Genomic DNA, 21,012 nt, shown 5'->3' with positions numbered 1-21,012 from the left:
AAAAGTGCATGTTGGAGCAGCAAGAAAATAAAGGGGGAATAGGAGACAAAAACGAGTGAGCTGAGCATCAAGCTGGCAAGGGCAGCAGCAGAGTGAGCCATCCCTAATCATATGCCAAGTAGGACTTCTGAAAACTGCCATGACCAAAACATTTCTTTCATCCCATGGCTGCATATACCCTAGTGCTCCAACTGAACATGTTGCAAGACCAGAAATCACATAAGCCACCTAGAAACTAAAGCTGGTGTGCAAAAAGCATTTGTTTCTTCAAGAAAAATACTGCTGTACATGAAATATGAAGTGCATTGAGTTGTCTGATCACACTTTTCCTGTACGTGTCCTTCCACTGACATCAGCTGGAACAGTGAGTGAATATTAAGGAAAAAAATAGAATTATTGGTATTAAAGAACAAAAACCCCATTCACTCTTAATATCCAGTTATGTAGTTAATGTGTATCTAATGTAGAAAAAAAGCACTAAGTAGATATTGTACTCCAGGCAGAAAATATTAGACTTTAATTAAATGAAGTAAACATCTCATTAAATGTCTATTTTTACAGACACTAATGAACATTATTGCTGAAGGGGCAAAGGAAATAAGACAATGAATAAGGTAAAATGTATTCCTTAACAATTTTGAGGAGTAAATATTTCCTGTGATTTAACAAGGTATAATAAGAAATCCTACTATTTAAAGATACCTTTAAGGATGTAAGAAAACTGATCCCTGATCAACTCAGCTAGAAATTAGGCCACACATTTCCGCTTGGCTTTTTAAAAACTCCTACTCTGATTATAATGCACCATTGGAGAAGATAGCGTTATTTATTTTAGGGTATTTCACACTAGAAGAGCAGAAGCTCTCAACTGCAAAGCAACCTTGAAAAAGGTATAGAGAAATTTGAGCAGTAAAGACCTCAGTTTTAGAAGTTTTCTTTAGCTTCTGCTTACTCTTTTCAGGCAGAGTAGCCTAGCTTTCATCCTACCCCCTCCTGCAGGTTGCATGGTGAGATTTGTACTCGTTGTGTTCCCCCTTACCTGCAAAATTCAAGGCATACAGCATTTTTGCCCAAAGCCTGTCTGGTACAGTGCTGAGCCTTGCAAGGTACTGTGTTTTCCCCATCCATCCTGGGATGGGGCTTATCTCTCCTCATATCTGGTGTCTCCAACCCAACTTTGAGAAGGGCTGTACTCTCCACCCTCCCCACCTGGCCTGCCTCTTCCTCCTTTCCTGATTACCCTTTCCCACCCTCCCTGCTGGTTTCATGACATGCCACCAGATGGGGAAGCTCCCCAAAGCTGTCAGGTGCAAATTGTAGGTCTGGACCAGAACGGGGCTCTTTACGACTGCTGGGACCTTCTCTTCTGCACCATCAGTTTTCACCTTTACTCTGCTCCTCAGTTGTAGAGAACGTCGCTTTTGCTCTCTGTATATTTTTCCCACATCATACCCAGCACTGTTCTCTGTCCATGATTTTCGAGTGTCCAAGGTGTTGGTGAGCTGTCTGCAAGCCTGAAGAGCCCCAGGAGCTGTGTTTATCCCGGTGCCCTGCTGCAGGCAGTCAGTTCTCTCCTCAATGTGCTGCAGCACCACCAGCTTCAGCACTGGGTTTTGATCAGCTATAATACTTCTGTACAGGAGGAGCTATGGCTTGGTCCATATATCTCACATCACTCATTCATCAGAGGTTGCCTGTGTGGTTGCTGGGTATTTACAGGAGACCCTGTCTTTCTGTCATGCCTAACATTGTTTTTCTCTGAAGCATTGGATATAAGTCATTGCTGGAGGCAAGATGCCCGGTGTGGGTGATCAAACTTGCTTCGCTTCTGCCCTGGAAATCAAGATCAGTCGTGGCTTGCGGTCCTGCGAGCCAGATGGTTAGCAGGGCTGTTGAATTCATTTCTTGATCTTTCTGTGCATAAATCCAACAAAATGCTTTTACCTTCCTACAGCTGGCACATGTGCCTAACAATTTGATCTTTTGCATTTTAAATATTTATTCAGTATTTAATTTAAACCCCTGAGACTAATCCTGGTGCTTTAACTTAGGCCTCAACTAGTTTCACTGAATCATCTCTATCACAATTCAGCGATCTTCAACAAATTGGCTTCACATACTAGTAGGGCACAATCCTTTTTCTATTTGTATTTTGGGGGTATTTTGGAAAGAGCTACTGGTGATTTTTTTAAGTATTATAAGGCATTAAACTGTTGTTTCTGTCTTTTAAATTATAGATGGTCTCCATAGAGACACTGAAGTTCTGCATTGCTCTCTTGAATTGCCTGAAGAAGTGGCACTTAGAATTACATTCAGAACAATGCTAATTAGCAAATGCTGAATTTTAAACAAGCTTCACAGCAAGGTTTTTGTCTGATAGGAGCAGCAACCAGCAATTGACTGACCAAACTGACAAAGCTGAATTACAGACAACATGCTATTTAATTATTCATTAGATATTTTACAGGGTTAACTACAATAGGCACCATTCCCTTTCTGAGGAATCACCGAGCCAAGCATAAGTGCCTTAGAAATCCAGCATAATAAACAGTCGGACAGAATCAGCAAAATGAAATCTGCTTCCCAAATTGCAGATTTATTGAGGAGGAGAGAGGCAGAAACAAAACTCTGCAGCCATTTGATGAGAATGACCCAGCGCATGTATGGAATAGAAATAACTTGTCAGGAGTCCAATCCTGCAGCCAAAGCTACCATAAAAGTTTTGGTGAACCTGGAGGAGGACAAAACATGCGTCCCCAGACTAGAATTAGGCCTGGACAGTGCTGGGTGAAGGAAGGCAGAGCAGAGCTCTCCAGTCTACCATTTCTGCCCAGAACCATTGGTGTCGCTGACTCGCATGTGTGTGTAGGGGCACAAGTACCCCAGCTCCCCGCACGGCTCCCCCGCACACCCACCCTGCTGAGCAGGAGGTTCTCCAAGGGCTGTCTGGGACATAAAACCGGACGGGTATTTTGACCACAGCAAAGGTCAGAAAATGCTGGTAGCTGAACACAGAAGCCAGATGTTGGTGCTAGACCTCATTAACCTGGCAGGGTGCATGTAAGGAGAAAAAGAAAGCTTTGGAGAAGGCTTTTATACTAGCTAAGACCTTGTCACTTGTTGAATAAGCCATGGTCATGATCACAAGAAGGGGGAAGATTTGTGGATCCATGCAGAAGCCACAAAGTGTGGGGAAAGGTGTTGGATAGACACTGACCTAAGCTCAGATACACTTAGAAATGGAGACTGAAAAATACATGTTTCTTCCACTATTTGCTTTTGATCTATGTATTTCTTGTACTAGCTAAAGCAAAGACTGAGTCTGCTCCAGCAAAGCCAGTGAATGAGGACAATGTTCTCCCTCTCCCAAGCCAAAGGAAACTGAAGAGGAAATGCTGCTCACCCATGGAGACCCAAATGCAGGAGCTGTGCACAAGTCCCCATGAGCAGCACTGCTTTCAGGTGGTACTCAGGTGCCTAGTTACCTGCCATTAGATGCATCACTGACCAGGTAAATAATTTTGGGCCACATTTTGTGTCAAGATTTATACTTGGAAAAGGACAGGTGGACTGCTGACATGCTATGTCCTTTCTCTGGAAGGCAGGGATAGTAGCGGCTGCCGGCATTGCAGGAAGGAAGCTCAGTCAGCACAGTTATAACTGTATGCTGATGTATCTGATGTTTGCGGAGAGCACTGATCCTTAGAGGGAAAAGTGTTTTAAAAGAGTACTAAAGTGATAGTTCAGTTTCAGTGGTAATGTAGTGCAATCTCTTACCATCCTATATCAGTCCTTGTTGTGAATTTGTTACTTAAGTGGAAGACAATGATAGATCTTGGGATTATCTCCGAAAGCCTTGATTTGTGGAGCTAAACCTTCTTCCCTTAATGCGTTCAGTGTTTCTGTAACTGTCTCAAATGCTTCCCATGCATTAGACCTGGCACCACTGTTAAAGAGGGGTTCAGAAAGGGAAAAATGGGCAAATCAGTAAACCAGACTTCACTTCACACTCACATGTCTGTCAGCCCTCCACGATGGATGCAGTACCTGTGGATGCCATTCCGCATTGCAACAGGCATCTACCTGCCGCCTGCTCTGTGTGGGGAGAGACATGAGTGCAAAATGGGATGACTTCAAAACAGTGCATGCTCCCTTGGCTGGAATGATGCACTATATATCTAGTATTTGTATAAAGGGATTATACTTTTCAAGATGAGACAAATGAGTGAGTAGGATGAAATCTCCTATGGAATCAAATGTGACTGGTAATGCCATTCACAGCTATGGTGATACTTCACCGTCCTTATTATAGTATATCTACATACATAAACTCAACTTAGTATAATAAAATCTATCTATCTAAGGTGGTTCACAGTCTGTAGTCAGTTAATTTTCTACTACCACTTTTTCATATCAGCAGTCACTGTACTTGCCATAGGCATTTGAATGATCTGTCATAGGAGAGACTTGCCAGGTAAACAGTCTCTGTACGCTGCAGTTCTGGTAAATAATACCTGTACTGAACCTGACTACAAGACTGATCTCATCCTGTGTATTGTTTTCTATGCAGTGTCCAACCATTATTATGACTGCGTGTCCCAGAGCACAGAGAAGGGCTCACGTAAAGATACAATTATTTTCCTTTTCTATTCAGCCTGCATATTTTATTCTTGCTAGTTTTGCTGGTGGCATAAAACATCTGGGTGCTGAAGCCTGCAGACTTCTTGTTCTCTTCTGGCACTGAATCCCACACACATCTCAGAGAGCAATTGGTCTCTTTTCATGTGTCCACCGAACATGGCACTGTAGGAGTATACATAAGGGAAAGCCTGAAATAGGACCTTTTAATTTGACAAATGGAAGTACAAAGATGCTGGGTTGCTGCTGTTGCTGGTTAAGACAGCTACTCTCAGCAACATCCAAGCACATCAGCTGAGATCAACACAATTATATAGGTTTGAGTGAGTGTGCAGTTTCTCCTAGTCACCAAAGAGTTCGTAAATGATGACGCAAAGTGATTAAAAAAAGAACCTGGTGTTTACCCATACCTTTCTCTCTCCATTTCTATGGTGCCAGCTATATAACTACCCACTTCTCCATGATGTGATTGCTTTCTAATCAAGGGTAACATCCTGCCTCAGGGATGGCATCCACAAGTGGATTTGCCCTGCTTGCATGAAAATATAGTCAGACACTTTGTAATCACCCCAAGTACCCAAACTCCCAATGCTATTTCACGGTCTGAGATGTTCATGGAGAAAAAGAAAAAGGCCACGTGAAAGAAGGCATTGGCATGATGATCTGGGACCTCTTGCTGAGCCTGTGCTGTGCTCACTGTAAAGCAGCCTTGTTTGGGGTTGTGCAACCTTAGGGCAGGCTTCAGCAGAGCAGCCCTTGTCCACACAAAGCTCTGGATGGGCACACAGTTTGGAGGAGAGGGTCCCAGGAGGCTGAGAGAGCAAGCACAGGTGGGGTATGCCACAGCCAGGGTCAAGGGCTCTCGCAATCTCTGAGGATTTTAAGGGTGTAAAACCCCACTGAGTCTCAGCTCCCTCCTCCAGTATTTCCCAGACTAGTAAAGGAAGGATCTGGGGTTGGACCACTTGGCTGAATGAAATGAACAGAAGTGAGAAGAAATGTTTATTCAATAGTTGTATTCACTTTAATGTGTTCTTCTGTTACCTAGGAACAATTAGCAATTACTTTCGATCTGATATCCAAAGAATGCATCTCTGGAATTGACCTGACTGCATGGGTTCTGGCTGCACCTCGGTCTGCATGTGGGTTCAAGCAGTTTGGTCTGTGTCCAAAAGTAATTTGAATCCAAACAGTGCTTGTTGTTTTTTAAGAGTGGCTCTGATTGCTGAATTAAACAGAAATAAGAAAAAAAAAAATTAAAGCAAGCAAAGGATTTTTTAACTGCAATATAGCCAGTTTGACATTTCTGTATTTATTATTGTAGTGATCCATCACTTGGCCCTATCATTTCAATCTGCATTTGTCCAAGAACTATGAAGCAACAGTACTTTCTACCAAAAGCCATATTACAATACATTAGCAAGAGAGCTCACTCTATCAGAGCTGAAGATGTCTCCTTAGACTAATGTTCAACTTCTGTATTTTCTGGCTTTCGGTCGATTTATCCATGCAGCCATAATATCACAATGCTGCAGGCTCTTATGTTTCATTTCCTAGCTTTCTAAAGGAAACAAGAAAAATAAAATGTAATTTAATGCACTCCACAATTACTATTTAAGCATTACATCATCAAAAAGGCTGTCACTAACTAGTAAGTGGTCCCAATGACAAGACAGCATTACCTAGCAACTGTAGAGAAGCTATTAACCCTTTTGTGAGCACCATATCCATCACTGAAGCTGGAAATATATTGCAGGAAACAAATGCATATGCCCAAGTGCCTGAAAAAACCGAACTTCTTCCATCTTGTGATTATGGTGTGAACATTTTGCTCTGTAATTCTGAAAAGATGCCCAATTCAGTTTGTGAAAGAACATATGAGGACCAAATGGCTGTGAAGGAATCTTCTGAGAAAGAAGGGAAGCATGATGAATCATACTAGTGCTATGTGTGCAGACGCAGGGTGAGACAGGTTTTTTCTCTAGCCTGAAGAAGGATGACTGGTTAAAATATTACCAAGAGTCTCAAAAGGTTTACAGTTATTATTTGCACAGCTCATGGGTTTTTGCAGCCCTGCAGAACATCATCCGATGTTTTAAGGAACATTATCTTCATCCTGTATTCTGCATAGCAGAAAGAGGTAAAGTTAGCTATAAGCTTTAAAATTAAGTAAGATTTATGCAAAGAAAACAAAATTAAATCTGAACTCTGACATGATTTACATGGGAATGGGCAGGTCCTGAGGGATGAAGCACCTGTAAGCCACCTCCTGGGCCCATGCCCTCTCCTGACAAATGCTACCAGCACCTGAGTTTGTGTACGTCCCAAGAAACTTCTGGGATTGCTCTTGCTGCAGGGCTGAAATGTGCAATCCACACTGAGAAGCAGTGAGGACCTCCACTGCAGCTGCAGCTGATACAGCCACATGCCAGGAAACTGGCAGCAGAAGTGAGCGCTGCAGGAAGGAGCAATCTGGAAGAGGCACCAAGAATCAGTTCTGCATGTTAAGGACTAGACTGGCTGCCAGTAGGGCAGCATCTCCATGGACTGTTATCTTCTTAAAGACCTATCTTCAGTTTCCATCTTTTCCTGTTGTGGTCTTGCACACAATGTTCATGTTCAGAAGGAGATTGCCAGACACAGACAGAGCTCAAACCCTCATGTTTTCTGTGTGAATAGAGAAAAAAGGCATGCGTTCTCCTGTTCCCCACCCCTATACTAGATGGGTTTCCACATCCTTGGAAAGACCTCCATGGTGATGTCAGCAGGCTCTGTCTATCTTCAAACACTGCCTTTTATTTTGTTTGAATACAGATGTATAGTGACAAACACAACAGCCTAATTTGCACGTCTTTTCTTAAATTGCATGACTTGCAGTAGCCATGAAAGCAAGCAAACCAGGAGATTAAGGAAGTGTGAGGAGAGAAGAAAACCCCAGAAAAAAGCAGCAAGAAGAGAATAGTATTTTCTTTTCAAGTTCAACAGAGATGGTCTGGACAAACGTCACCCTAATTGGAGCAATTCTTCAGTATATTCCAAATAAACAAACTGTCTAACTCTATTATATATGATGTTGTGTATTTGTTCCAATGATCTTTAACTGGGTACTGAGACTGCGCTGCTTTGTGTGTTTCCTTTCCAGATAACTAAAACAAGCTTTGTAAAATCCCCCCAGAAAAATATGATGTCCCACTAAATCCCTACTCCGATATGATTCTAAAAAGACTGACTTTGATTACTCTGTTACTTTGTCATAAGCAATAATAAAGCAGAGCAATAACTAGCCAGCATGAAAGATCCAGCATTTTCAGCAAAGGTGCAGAGAAGCAGATAGGACCTAATTTGTGTTCTGCAAAGTCTCAAGCCAGCCAGGAGCTGACACTCTGCCTCTCACTGAGTTCACTAGAAATCTCTCAGCATCTCATGCTGATCTCGCTGAGCATCTGGTAATATTGACCCCATCAGTGCACTTCCAAGTACTCAGTGTCCACATCACCCGTTAACATAAAGGGGATACAGTATTTGTAAGAGCTGGTCCAAATGTTGGTGAACACCTTCACTATTTTACTGGGTTAAAAAAGGCGCACCTGCTCAAGCCATCAATGAAAGTATCATCATCAGTGCCATGAGGATCAAACCGTGTAAAATGATTTTGCAATATTTTCATACCATAAAATATGTACAGACATTAAAGCCACCAATCTTGTTGCCTACAAATACTGCTGATGCATAGGAATTTACAAAACTATCCACAGAGCTTTGTGAACCATCTTTAGGACCTGGGACAAATCCCAGATCCTGATACTTCTTTGATGTTATGACCACTTTTACAGCACCCAGCTCCAATTGTTTTTCTCATTTTAATTAACCAATTTCTTAATAGCAACAAAACGCTGTATGCGTTTCACTGTGAGGAGATGATTACACAGTAACTTTGTTAAATTCATTTGGTCTATGACCTTGTGTACTCTAACACCATCTAAGTAGGCACTGGATTTACAGCATAGTACTGTATTGCCTGCAGCAACTGGACACCTAAACCCTCACACCTCACACAGAGAAACTCATTAGAAAACTGGCCTGAAGAAGCAGAAATAAAATTAAAACAAAACATGGAAACAGTTTTTGCAAATTAAAAAGTGTCCCAAAAGAGGGTAATGTTAGTACATTTGATAAAGTAAAGCAAAATTTCAACTCTAATGGAGACTTTCAGCAGAAATCATAAATGAGCAATGAAGATACTGGTCTTTTTGAAGTGCTGCATGGTTCAGCAGAGAACTCACAACCATTTAATGAACAATTTGTGAAAGAAAAGAGAAGTAGCACATTTTTCCCTCAATTAAAGTCAATGGGCTTGCATGTATAAGTCAACTGTAACTCAAAGAGACATTCTTGTAATATTAAATGTTTATCGAAATTTTGCATTAATACACATACTCTTCTAATGGGTCATTTTATTCTCTGTGAGTGCACAATTCCCTTTTTTCCAGCATAGCACTGTATATTACCTAATCACATTGAGAAAACCTACACAACTTCAAAATAGTTCACGGTAGAAAATTTTTAAAATTCAAGCTGCACAACCAATGTCATCTCAGCAACTTTACTGAGAGGGGCAAACTGGTGGGAGAGTGATACCTCCTCTATTCATAAGGGGAAGCCTTGATTACCTAAGAAAGAGGCCAGATTTTTTTCAAAAATATTCACCATTCTGCAGTTTCTGTTCTCTTTTCAACCGAGCTATTGCTGACTATGAAAACCTGGTCCCCTGGATAGTCTGCAAGGTATAAGTTAAACTACAGATATTATTTTATTTAACTTTATATTAAGCCTAATGAAGAGAAATACAAAATGCAGTGTCAGACAACGATGTGATTAGAAACTTTCCTTTTGCATATCCTGGTATCTGTTGACTTGAACGCTTTGCATTTAATTTCTTTGTTTGTTTTCTTTTTAATGGGAAAAAAACTTTTTGGGTGAAGGCAAAAAAGTGATAGTCAAACTTGCCCCTAAATATTAATCTCGGAGAGTGACCAAACCAAATATATTTACTTTAAAGTTGCTGTTTCTATTTTAATTTTATTTTCTAAGTTAGGAATGTGTGAGAAAGAGGTTGTAATGGAAGCTGAATTTCATTCTTGACCATAGCAGGTACTGGCAAGATCTCACTATGATTTATGTCCACACATCTTATATTTCATTCCCTTATCTTTTTAAATGAGTTGTGAATAATTCAGAGAATAACTGGGTGGATAACAGAGTTTGTGCACCCCTGAAGATTGAAATCTTCTAATTACCCAGTAACAGATACAGCTTGGAAGTGGTAACACCAGGTTTCCTTACCCCACCTGTCCATGGCCCAGGGCTCATCCTTATGCATGAGCCCTTCACTATCCAGCTCCCAATTAGTTCTCAGCTTGTCCTTCAAGACATCCAACAAGGCTGACAGTGAAGATAATGTTCATAAGAGGCCACTTGCCCAGGGGGAAGTCAACTGTCACTATCAAATTTGTTCCAGCAAAAAGTTAAGTATTTGGCGGATGTTAATGACGTACCTGTCACTATTGCCTGAGACCAGGCTTCAGCCTCACCAGAAAGAGGCTCATAAATCCTTATTGAGCTCTTATTATTATTTCCCAATAAATCTTCCTCTTTGAACATTAGCTCTTGAGGTCATTGACCTGAGTACACACTTAAGAAACTTTGTTAGTTAGCTAAAAGAAGATAAAATTAAGACAGGCAGAAGCTGAGTTAATCATTTGGACATATGGAAATAATGTGGTAATGTTGTTTATACGCAGGCAGGCAGTTCACTAATAGCATCGCTGCAAAACACTCAGAGGTTTTTAACTGGAAAAAAGCCAAGATACCCAGAATTCAATGGATTTGATTGAAAGCTCCTCTTCTGCTTAATTTGCTGTGGGCATAATGAGAAGGATCTGTAATTGCTAAACAATATTAAAAGACTACAGCAAAAGGCAAACTAAAAAAATGAGGGAACTTTTCAGTTAGGAACAGGGAAACTGACTGGACAGTGGGAAAACACCAACTTTGACATAAAACTCTTCCTGAAATACACTATAATAAAGAGTCCTGGCTGTATAGCACCACTGCAAGTGCTGTTATAAAGATAGGAGATAAGCTTGGGGTTGGCTTTTGGGAGATTCAGGCAATGACATAATCTGCTGCCTTTGGTAAGGCCTGAGCAAAAATTAGCCAATTCTTTTTCTCCCATGGCTGCTTACAGAACAGTGCCTCCAGAGCTATGTTCTTCTGATGCCAGGAAACCTTTACTTTCCAATGTAGGTTTACCCAGGGCCTCTTCCTACCCATTTGTCCTTCTAGCATTGTCCCTTGACTTAAGTGACTCTTCTTTTCTGGTATTTGTTTTCCTGATAATATTTATAGACAGCAATCATAAAAGTATTAAAGATGTTCGTATTGATACAGAAAAGAAAAAAAAAGGAATGGCATGACTGGCATGCTATAAACAAGGCGGGGGGGGTGGTGCAGGGAGAGTTTTAAAGGTGTGAGATTTCTCTCTGCATCTGAACTTCAAACATACTGCGTTTGGGGGTGAGAGGGGAATGGGGGTGTTTCATTCAATTAACAAGATAGAGGCCACTGACAAAGTTTAATTCTGAATTTGACAAAAGTTTTGGGAAGTTTGTCTGCCAGGGTTTAATGCAGATGACTGTACAGCCCATATACATTCATAAGATGTTTCCTTCCCTGTGTTTATATCCTGGTTGGCAGCAATGGGAGCTGATGAGTCAAGACCAGTTTCCTCCAGTCCCTCCAGCCTGCCAACATGTAAATGTCCCACCACATTTCCCTGGGTCGGGCAGTCGGGGTGGTGTTGCCAGTGAGCCACAAGTGCCGGGCTCGGGTTGTCTCCTGGCTGGCCACGCAGGATCCGGCCTGGCAGCTGCTCCGCTCCTGCGGGCACAGGGAGGTTTCAGCTGGGCAGGAAGGAACTGGCTCCATGGCTGACTTCCTCGTGAAGGGCAGTAAAAAGCAGTGAGCAGGGAGCTCACACCAGCCTATTGGCTTCCATAATGATATCAACAATAACAACAAATCCCTTTTTCCAGACCAGCCCTGTGGAGAAACCAGAGTAGACTGAGGATGTAATCCCCGGCAGACGAAGCATTGTGTGGGGCTCTCCCAGCTGGTTTAAGCTGGGTTCACCAACAGCCTGCGCTGGTGGGAGCAGCAGATCACTTGCTACAGGCTGCAAAACCTGCCTGGGAAGTGCTGAGCCTCAGCCGGGCCAGCACATGTGCCTGCTGCGGCAGCGAGCCCCAGACCCCTGCAAAGGGTGACAATGAGAACACCTGGCAGCCAACAGCCCTTGCTGGTCGAACAGCCCCCAGTCATCTCTTCGACACACTGAGCCTTGTCCTCTGCTTGCAGGGTGGTCTGCAGAGGCACGTATTTAAACTTCAGATCAGTGTGTGCTCAGCCAGCTGAAAACAAGGATGTCAATTAGCAGCTGGAGTACCACTGGACTGGAAGGCTGAGTATTGTCCCCTGCCACAGCAGCACCTGTGAAGGGGAAATCAGCACGCACAAGTACCTACATAGGGTAAAGTTATAAGCAGCACTCCTCTGCAGACTGCCCAGCAGGCATTAGCTGGCAGTAACTTCTGTTAACTTCTTGTAGGTTGCATCTGAACTGATGAACTTGGGCTGGATGGCTCTGCACTGTATTCCTTTTTCTAGACCATTTGTTAAACTGTTCAAAATGAGGAAAGTGTTAGCATTTGATTTTGCCACTAAGTGTTAATTTGGGACCTGTTACACCTTCTCTTTCATCTCTATTTTACTAGTTTTAAAACTGGTGTGATTAAATAAAAAATTAGGGCTAGAAGCTAAAGAAAGGAGCTAGAAAATATCATACTGTATTTTAAACTGTTCACAACTGTGCCAGGTAGACGTTAAAGCTCTCATCTGACAGTTTTCAATCAAATAGTTCATATTCAAGTTTAGTAAACTGTGGTCTGCTAATATTTTAAAAGTTGAGAACTGCACGTGGGCAATAACTGGATAAACACCCTAAGAAAACAGTACCCAACTTGGTAACATGGACTGCAGCACAGGAGACAAGCTCAGCTTTTAAGATTAGGCAGAAAGCCAAGCCATCACTAGAGTCATTGCTGGAACTAGAAACACAAAAATATTGTGTCCCACTCCTCCCAAGTCACAGTGCCCTAAACGCCTGCTCAGCTGCTACCTAAAGGCAGCAATGTTGAAAATTGTTTTCTGGGTTCTTGGACATGCCTGTAAGCCCCTTGGTTTCAACATCTACATCCAATATAGCCTCTTCCCCCTTGGGATCTGTGCAGTAGTGTCCCAAGTCTGTTTCCTGACAGGCTTGGGAACCAGCCTTAGGTCCCCTGACAACTTCATTATCTTGAACCCAGCATCACTGGTGCAAAGATTTGGAATGGAGCTTTCCCCTTTCCAGGGAGAGTAAGAGATGAGAGACGTGCTTGTTCATGCATGTTGGTTTCCTCTGCACCAAGTGGTGGTCACTCATTCTGTGCAAGGTGGGAAGTTGTGGGGGGATAGAGAGAAGCTGTCCCCTGTCCCCTGTATCACAAAGGACAGCTTGACCATCATGGATGGCCCTGACACCCCAGCCCTTGCTGCAGGCAGGCTTAGAGCACTGACTTCCCTCGCAATGGAGATGCCTTTCAGCATCCCAGAATGTAGTAGTTAAAGTCTGGAGACTGGCATGATTCCAGGGCTGACCACAGCGATGTCTGGTGACAGAGACCGCATGGTCCTCAGCTGCTTGCCTTCCAGACAAGTGGGAACAGGCATGGCACCAGACAAAGCTTGTACAGGGGAAGAGCTTTCCCAGCAGCAAGTCTGGTTGTCACCTCTTTATACTTTTCGCCCATGTCCACATTAAACAGGTCCCTGCTGAGCACTCCCTGAATCCTCTCCTGTGCATTTGTTTTTCCTCTCTAACCTGTGCAGGGAGTCTGGGAGCTTAATGCAGGCTGTGGCAGCTTTACTTCTGCAGCAGGACTTCTATAATCTGTAGCAGGTTGCATTCCCAAGGCCATTTGCATGTTTCACCTTTTTTCATCTATTTTAGATCTTCCCTCAAACACTTCTGCCCCCACTCGCCTCTCTTCTCTGCAGGGATTCTCCCAGAGATGGCTCTACAGAAATCTCTCATCATCCCTAGCAGAGCTCTTCTGTGCGAGTGCTTTACCAGACACACTCATCTTTTATTCCTCCCTAAGTCCATCAGTCCAGCTTTCCTGCCTTTATTTATACCAGTAACACCTTTTTCCTTTTAAACCTTTTTTCTTTTTTATAGAGGGTATAATAAAAAATTAAATGAAACCACAAAAGCTCATTTTGTAAAACTTGGTCTGACCTACATCTCCAAAATCAAAGAAATTCTGAGCTAATGATGAATCTGCCTTGTTCAGCTAATCCTGCCTAATTGCCAGAGTTCATGGGCACTGAGCTGGTAGTGCAGAAACAGAACACGATGGTCGTAGAGTGATGCTTTCACTGTTTTTTGTTGAAAAGAGTGATGGAGTTTTCATATTTGGAAAGTTGGGATAAAATTTGCTGTAAGGTGATAAATTTACAAAATGGGTCAAATCCCAGACTGTAATATTTAACAGCAACCTATTCACTCAGAAGGAAATATACTCATTAGAAAATATGCATGTAAAAAGACTTTGCCATTCCAATAGAATAAGACTGGAGATGAAATAAATTCCAAAACTAGCAGTCAACAATGTGCATCCAGCAATAGCCCTAAAAAAAGGTTCGGTTTTCTCACCAATTCAGCCACATGACCTTAATGCCTACTCCAATTGTTATTGTATTAACTGCTCAAATTAATTTAATCTGGAATTTGGTCAACACAATGTCTTACAAATTGTAAATCACTAAAAATACCTATGCTGGCATATAAGTAGATCTATAACCTCTGGGTATTAGCTTAGGAACTAAAGCTGCATGTGAGATTCAGTATTGCTTTAGTAATTAACAATCCACAAGCAGATTACTTTCATACTTCATCCTTGAAGTAATATCATCATTTGACTGGCAGTGTGAAGTCACTTGCGTGTGATGGACATTGATCATTAATAAGAATCTGAATTTTTCCCTCTCCTGTTAAAACGAGAAGCACTAAATTACATTCTGTTATTTCATAGTAAGCAATGTACTGCAAAAGTCCAAAAAAAAAGTACCTATCTATATATATTTTATTAGATTTTACTTTTTCATTTATACATATTCACTAATGGCAATAGCTTTGATATGAAGAAACTTTTTTGCCACATCAGAGAAGGAAGGTTATTTTTCCCCAGATAGTAACTACCTACTGTATGGAAGCGGGTCTAATGTGTCTAAGTACAGAGTACTACAATGGCATTATTATAACTATTGCTTCATAAAACTTCAAACTACCATAATAATTTAATATCAGTGCAATCAAACTTTATGTGACTTTTTCTGCAGGCATACTTCTGCAAGTGAGAGCTTCCTACTTGTATTTTTTGTGTGGGGGTACTCCTGCAGTAGTTTAGCAAATAGTAACTGATCTGCTAATCTAAAGCTGCCTATTAACAGAATTAAGTTCAGTGAGGTACTCTTTGTAGAATAGGTAAACTTTGGCTCATAAAGCCTAAGAAGAGATGGAGTTAGATTAGAAGGGAAGAGAAAGGGAGAGGAGAATTGGGAGGAGAGGGCTGGGAGGGATCCCAGTGTCTTGGGAGAGTCTGTCCCTGGTGTCACTTTTCTCACTATCTTGGACTTACACTCATCCTGCACCACATTCAAAACCTGATGCATTGATCTCTGCTGGGAACAACCCATGTGGAAAGATGATCCCTTAAATATCTGCCATATTTTAGGCTCAACATGGCTGGATGTCAGTGGAGGGTGAAATGACTGCTTAAACTTACATCTAATATGATTCTGCTCAGGAGAAGGAGACAGCAAAGCTCTTCTTGAATGCAAGAAGATATTTGTGCACGTATATGGGAGAGAGCAGTACACTTCACATTTTCAAAAGTAGTAACTCTTCTGAGATGAAAGCACCATTTCAGGAAAGTGGTGAGGCAGTGCAGTGCGCCATCAGATCCACACTCATGTCCAAGGTAGACTTCCAACAGCTTACCTCCCCCCAAGACCAGGTACCCCCAGCTTGAAGCTCAGGGCAACCTGCTCTGTATCTATTTTTTGCAACCACAGCTTTCTGCTGCTGCAAACCAAGCAAGTCTAAGATCCATGTCTACAACCTGAGGTGTGAGCAGAGCACAGGAAGACTTTCTTCTGTGCTCTGACTTGAGCCTCTCCCTGTCTTAGGCAACACAGAGGAGAAAGTTGATTGGTGAGAAATCAGCAGGTTAGGACAAAAAGTTGGTGGGTGCTTGTGGGAATGGAGATCTAGAAGAAGATGTGTCATTGACAGCCCTGATCAGAGAGAGAAATAGATGGGCTGATGTTTGGGTTGGAATAGATTTCATTTTCTTCTTAGTAGCTTGTATGGTGCTGGGGTTTCGATTTGTGACCCAAACAGTGTTGATAACACAGGGGTGTTTTAGCTATTGCTGAGCAGTGCTGACACAGTGTCAAGGCCTTTTCTGCTCCTCACACTGCCCCACCAGCAAGTAGGCTGGGGATTCACAAGAAGTTAGGAGGGGTGTTTAAACCAGACAAGGGGACACAGCTGGGACAGCTGACCCCAACTGACCAAATGGATATCCCAGACCATATGATGTCGTGCTCAGCAATACAAGCTGGGGGAAGAAGAAAGAAGGGGGGACTTTCGGAGTTGCAGTGTTTGTCTTCCCAAATAACCGTTATGTGTGATGGAGCCCTCCTGTCCTGGAGATGGCTGAACACCTGCCAATGGGGAGTGGTGAATGAATTCCTTCTTTTGCTTTGCTTGCACCCGTGGCTTTTACTTTCCTGATTAAACTGTCTGTATCTCAGCCCACAAGTTTTTGCACTTTTACCCTTCCGATTCTCTCCCCCATCCCACCGGAGAGGAGAGTGAGCGAGCAGCTGGTGAGGCTGAGCTTCCCACTGGGGTTAACCCATGACAGCAGAGAAGATGAAAAAGGGACAAGGACCATGGGACAAGGAAACCTAGAAAAGTCTGAGAGGCACAAGCTGGGCCTGGTAAGGGTAGAGAATAGAACAGAGAGGAAGGGAGGGAGCAGGACAAGTAGAGGACAGGAGGTATGGGGTCATGGTTAGTGGATGGGTGCAAGAGCCTAGAACGTAGCACAGCCTCCTGCAGAGCCCTGAGTGGCTCCCACAGTCCCCAAATCCACCTTTCCTCTGCAAACCCAGGGGCAAAGCGCTCCCTCCCCATTTTGGGTTGGCTGAGGAAGTGGAAGAGCTTTGCTTGCCATCCTTCTGTTACCTCGAGAGGTCACGGGCTCTGCCAAACCCAAAGGAAGCGGCTCAGATGATGACTCAGGGGTGTCACAGTGATGTGACACAATGGAGTTCCCTGTGGTGGGTAGGAGTGTAGTTCTGCTTTTGCTCTTGCAGTGGTAAAGTACAGGATTGAAACAGCAGTGAAAACACAAAGTTATGCCTCAAAGTTGGGAAGTGTCAGAATTTAGTTTCTTTGCCACTTTTATTCCCCTGCTTCCCTTCCACCCCCCCTATTTTCTGTTCCTAGTGTGAACCACCCTGTTTATTTCAGCTCCTTCTCTTCCCTGGCACAAGGGGAGCTGTTCTGGGCATGAATCAGCATGGTGCAATGAAAGAAATGCTGCATAGTTGATCCCTTTTCTTCTGTTGCAGAAATTAGGCAATGAGTATTGAGTGATATAGGGGCTGGAAGAAAAGCTGACCTGCTGAATGATGCAGGTACTGCTGCCCTGGAAAAGAAATGCTTGTGGTCTCTGCCTAGAGTCCTTACGTGGGGTCCTTGCATGGGGTGGGTCAACTGCTCAGACTCAGCTGTCTACAGGCAGTTGCTTCCTCTAAGCACGTCGCTCAACAACTGCCTGACCCAGAGGCTTAGATTGATTTTTGAACACGAAGGACACTGTTACCAATGAGGTCTCTTTGTACCACACATAAGGCATGATTATGATTCTGACAAATGTCTCAGACTGAGCTCTCAGAAATACTGCTTTGGACGTCAGTGACTGCACCTCAGCTCCTTCTGTTCAATGAGGATAAAGCATGTCCTTACTTCACTGTGTCCTAAGAAGAAAGCAGTATTTGTGAAGTACTCAGATACTTAAGTGCCATAGGAAAAAGTGAAGAAACTAGTACTTCTGTCTTTGGAACAAGAGCTGGGTAGTGGATAGTGACTAGGGTATGAAATAATGCATTCAAAAAGAAAGTTGCAATTAAATATTTAATACAGTGATGCAAAGATGCTGTGGGCAGTGTAGTATGAGACAAGGCAGTGTCATAATGTTTTGCAATCACATTTGCAATAGGCCAAACTGAAGTTTCATGGATAACCTCAACTGTTTTTTAAATTTGAGTGCTTAGTTTTGTAGCCCTAAGACCATTCTTTTGCTAGAATATTTTCCATGTGTGCAAGTTTTTAATATAGAAAAGAATAATAACCTGAGCTAGTGGGAAAATTACTTACCTTCCTCTACAAATTAATTTGATGGAAAATAAATCAGCAAGGCAATTTTCACACTTTAACTGTACTTTTGTAACTGTGCTGTAGAGCCAAGTTATCTTCTTTGGTAGTGAAAAGATGTTTTACTTATTGACTTGATTTACTGATTGAATCTACTTTAATGCAGCTACATAGAGTGGACAGCATCATGCATACTGACTAATTGTCAGGGCATCTGGTGTATGTGTATAGGAATTGTTAGTTTCTTAATATCTAAAGAAACAAATAAGTTATTAGAAAATATCCATGAAATTTTATGTCAAAATCCTTGAGAAACTAGTTTTGATGATGTTGCACACAGATTCCTAGGGCGCCAAATACTCTGGGTTAAAATATTTTACTTAACAAAAGAAATTCAGTAAAAACCTATCTAAAATTGTGATTGTGTTTTGCCTCCTATCAGAATGTCTGGAGGAAATTATTCTTTTTAATATATTTGTAAAGAAAGCTCAGAATAAGCAGAGCACGTTCGGCAAGTTCTGAACCACAGCAGGCTTACTACTAACTTTTCCAGATTGTATATTTTCAGGTATAGGTATAGTTAGCATGGGGGGGGCTTTGGGGGCGGGTTAGGAAAAGCAGACAAACTGACTGACTGCACCACTGCTAGAAAAACTTAATGCCCAGGGAGCTCGCAATCAAATATTTATAGCTTTATGGGCAACAAATACTCTGTGAGACAAGACTACAAAGCAGTCCCATGCTCAGGTATTCTTTTTGCTGTCACCCTATCTCATTTCTTTCACCATATCCTTTTTCAGAATACTTACTACGCTGTCAGCGTCGTTACTGCCAACCCCACTGCAAACTAGTAAAATGGGGAATGCTATTTAATGCATTTTTATGGATTTCTCAGTTGATCCAGTTGGTTCATATTCAAATATTGTGTTCATTTTAAATGATGCAACAGGTAGGGCAAGTAGGACTTCTGTTCAAGAATCTGTTTTTCAAGTACATCACATTTAGAGATCTAGAAACAAACAAACAAAAATTTCAGAAAACATTTTGAATCATTTTTAGATGATTAGCCCAGTTTTCATATTGTATTTTAACCACTAATTATCTTAGGAGATGATTTTGCCAGGAAAAGGCTGCACTATGAATAATACTTTCAGTATTTCTGCACATGCTGACTTCTGAGGCAACTGAAATGAAAGTGGCTCTTCAGAGGAGATCTGTACAAGATTTTCCAGTCAATGGAGCTAGTATGAAAGATCAGACCAAGAAGTCACCACATACAAGGCTGCGGTACTCATTGCCAGCTAGAACTAACTGTGTCCAACACCTATAGGGATGCTGGAAAGCACAACTTGCAACCTCTTTATTAGGGTTTTGTTGGCAATGCTGGGAGACCTGTGTCTCAACTTCCTTTCTGTAAGATGGCTATATGGTGCTGGTGTCACTAAGCATCTCAGACTCCACAGGGATCTGGAAGAAATTTAACCCCCTGCTGCAATACACTCTTTTTTTGGTATCAATTTTCTTTTTCGCACGGAGTTTAGTAGTTTGATGGCTGAAAAGGCTGTGCTGGGCTCTGAAGTGTGCTCTTGCCTCTGCAGAGGGGCACTGCACAAAGAAGAGGGTCCTTGTCAGCGCTACAGGGAAGAGAACATGACAGGCTCGTCTGATCTACTCTGCTCCTGGTTACCATCACCAGAAGGACAGAGAGCAACACAAGCACTCAAATATTGCTATGTATCAGCTGTGCTTAATCATCCATGGGACTACAAGAGATTTTCTTAACATCTGCCTAACCAGCAGCTTTGCCATTTATTGGGATATTTGGCCACTTTAGCTCAAAACCAGATTTATTAATATCAAACTTAAAAAAATTATCAACTATTGCAAATGCTTCCCTAGGATACTCACTGATAGGGGTTCTTAGAAAATATAAAATCCTTTAAGTACATGGGCCTTCATACAAATTTTCTGTAGCAAATATCATCAGGAATCTTTAGAATGCCAGATCCATACACAATTCATCATCTAATTCAATACTTCAAAATCTTGTATCTGGATTTAAAAAAAAACCTTTAATATTTTGGAATTGCAATGCTGCTATGTAAAAATCCACACAGAGCTTTATATGTGTTTGTCTTACTGATTTGAAAGGTCCACCTGCTCTATTTGCAAGTATACAATTTGCTTTCCTAAATGTCAGTCAGGAGAAACAAGGCATCAGCCTTCATTGCCTATCTTCACTTGACAGCTAGATGTCTGTGGTCAGAATGACATGCCATGGTCCTGCCACAGTCCTTTCTGTCAGATTTCACTTAGTCATTAAATTTTAAAAACAAATCAAAGAACACCACCAAACAAACAAACCCCAAACTCTAATTGGATTGCAGTAAGACAAGTGTTCCAGTTAGTTTCATGACAGGGGAAAAGAAAGCTTTATTAACTCTGCTATTTCTAAACCCCAAGACTGTGCTTTTAGTTTAGGATAGGGTCACCTGGGAACAAGGATCTGCATTCACATCACACACGTACTGCAACACCAAAATGCAGCTTCTTCCCCCTCCCCACTCACCTGGGCAGAGGCTGGCAGCTGCAGCCCTGTACACTGCCCACAGATCAGACCCACATGTGCATTTAATGCATCAATAGGGTGTAGGACAATTTCTTGATCAGTTTTTGATAGCATCAGTGTTTCTGAAGCCACACAAGTGTGACAAATGGTTGAGGGATAAGAGTCTTCTACCACATTAGTAAACCCCCCACCTTTT

The sequence above is a fragment of the Strix uralensis genome, chromosome 4 (assembly GCF_047716275.1).
Source record: "Strix uralensis isolate ZFMK-TIS-50842 chromosome 4, bStrUra1, whole genome shotgun sequence".
Lineage (NCBI taxonomy): Eukaryota > Metazoa > Chordata > Aves > Strigiformes > Strigidae > Strix > Strix uralensis.
Note: the sequence above shows the minus strand (reverse complement) of the source record.